Source organism: Fulmarus glacialis, unplaced genomic scaffold (assembly GCF_000690835.1).
Source record: "Fulmarus glacialis isolate BGI_N327 unplaced genomic scaffold, ASM69083v1 scaffold2014, whole genome shotgun sequence".
NCBI classification, from domain to species: Eukaryota; Metazoa; Chordata; class Aves; order Procellariiformes; family Procellariidae; genus Fulmarus; species Fulmarus glacialis.
In genome coordinates this window covers 11,929-13,715 of record NW_009207245.1, presented here as the reverse complement: position 1 = coordinate 13,715, position 1,787 = coordinate 11,929, and the positions used below count along the sequence as shown (strand labels likewise).

Genomic DNA, 1,787 nt, shown 5'->3' with positions numbered 1-1,787 from the left:
CAGCAGTGCAGCTATAGCAGAGTAAGTGTGAAATATTAGAGTAAGTCCTAAGAAGCTGACTGGATTTTGGTATCCAAGAGAATACTGCAGGGAGAAGTATCCGTGTTACCTGAGCATAGCGCAGTGAGACGGATGTCCTTACCAAAGCCTAGTCTGTGTTTGGCTTAACTGGAAAAGACTCATGCCATTGCATACCTGGGCTCTGTTCACACTCCCTTGGATGTTCTTCTAAGAAATGTGAAACCTTCAGATGGTCCCATCACTGGAGAAGGCAGGAAACTGCCTAAAGGAGGATGCTCAGGTGCAAAAGGTAGCAGCATTGCACAAGACTTCGGGTTCAAAGCTAGACTCTGATTGACAGATGTTTTCAGGTTGTAAATTGAACAACTGGCTGGCAAAATAATCAACACTGCTGAAAAAGGCTCTGCAAATAAAAACAGGCACAGACTGGTAGGCAAGAGAAGCCTCTGGGTCCCTTCAGCCCTGTGACTCTGTATGGAGAAGCCAGTCGTTTCAAGGGGATCAAGGGGAAAGCCAGTTTCACTGAGACACAGTCACGCTCCTGATGCATAGGAGTGCAGGTGAGAGCAGAGCCTGCCCCATTCTTCAGACTCACTGAATAGGAAGTTTCCAGTTCTTGCAACAACACATGCAGTTTTATTGTCCTAGTGAAACTGGTACAGACCCAGCAAAAGCATTTTAAATCAAGAGCATCCCTGTGGGGTCACTTGCAGAAGGGCAGGCTTTAGGGCTGAGCAGGGATGAACCCTTCTTCAAGTCCTGCACAGATGCCTTACCTGGGCCCCAACCAGACCCTGCTCACCTACCCAAAAGGAAGGGGAGGCAGCTTGCAGGACCAAGGATTCCTCAAGGCAAGGTTCCCCCTACTGTGACAGGCTGCAGAAATAGTGGCGCTTGAAGTAAAGACCCTTTTGCTGTATGCAGCCACCACCTGATCCTCTAACTCAAACCTTAGAGGCAATAGTCCTAAAATTATCAACACCAAGCACAGCAGCTCTGCCCTGTTACCTCCAGACCATCAGCCATTTCAAGCTGACATGTCATCCCCTGACAAGTTGTTTGAATAACCAGTGCTAGTGATGTCTTTATTTGTTTTGCAGACTAATACAAGCTGCAGCATCCACATAATTCCTCCAAAAAACTTGGTAAATGACTAAATTCTGCAACATTTTCCTCTTGAATAGCACGGCGTTTGCCTAGAGCACACTCCCAACATCAGTACTTCACAGTGAGCAGGGCTGTAAAAGTCATCTCTCTTGCTAACTTCATTTTCTCGTGTGCACCATTTTATTTTGCTTCTGATGAAACCAGCTGTCACAAATCCTCGTGGCTGCTCACCAGAGCATGGCACAGTAACGCTAGCTTGTCTGTATGTCCGCTTTCCACATGTTAGGAATGTGCCTTCTGTGGTTTACTGTGATTCATTGGAGGTTACAGGGGGTACCCTGGGTGTTGCCTACCAAAAGCCAATTCAGAGGGGCCCCAAACATTTCCCGGCTGCCCCCAGCCTTCTCTTCATCATCCTCTAGACTGATGGATGATAACATGTCCTGTGTGAAAATAATTTCTGTCCTTATTGGATCCCATTCAGAAGATAGAAAGGGAATTCCTGTTGCCAAACAAAGAGTTGTAGCAGACTGTTTTTGTGGGTCAGGACACCTTCCCCTTCCCTGTCCCAATGGGAACAGTTAATTTTGCCTGCTTACACAGCCAGAAAAGAATTTTTGCAGGATCTGAGAAATATTAACCCCTTCACCGTGCAAATT

General features: G+C 46.7%; 1 protein-coding gene across 1 annotated transcript in view; it reads left to right on the top strand.

Annotated features, from left to right (window-relative positions):
* The window catches only part of LOC104075475 (MKL/myocardin-like protein 2), a gene marked incomplete at its 3' end in the record, with an annotated part of 100,214 nt that overhangs the window by 90,424 nt on the left and 8,003 nt on the right, over positions 1 to 1,787 (top strand). The window lies entirely within an intron of this gene.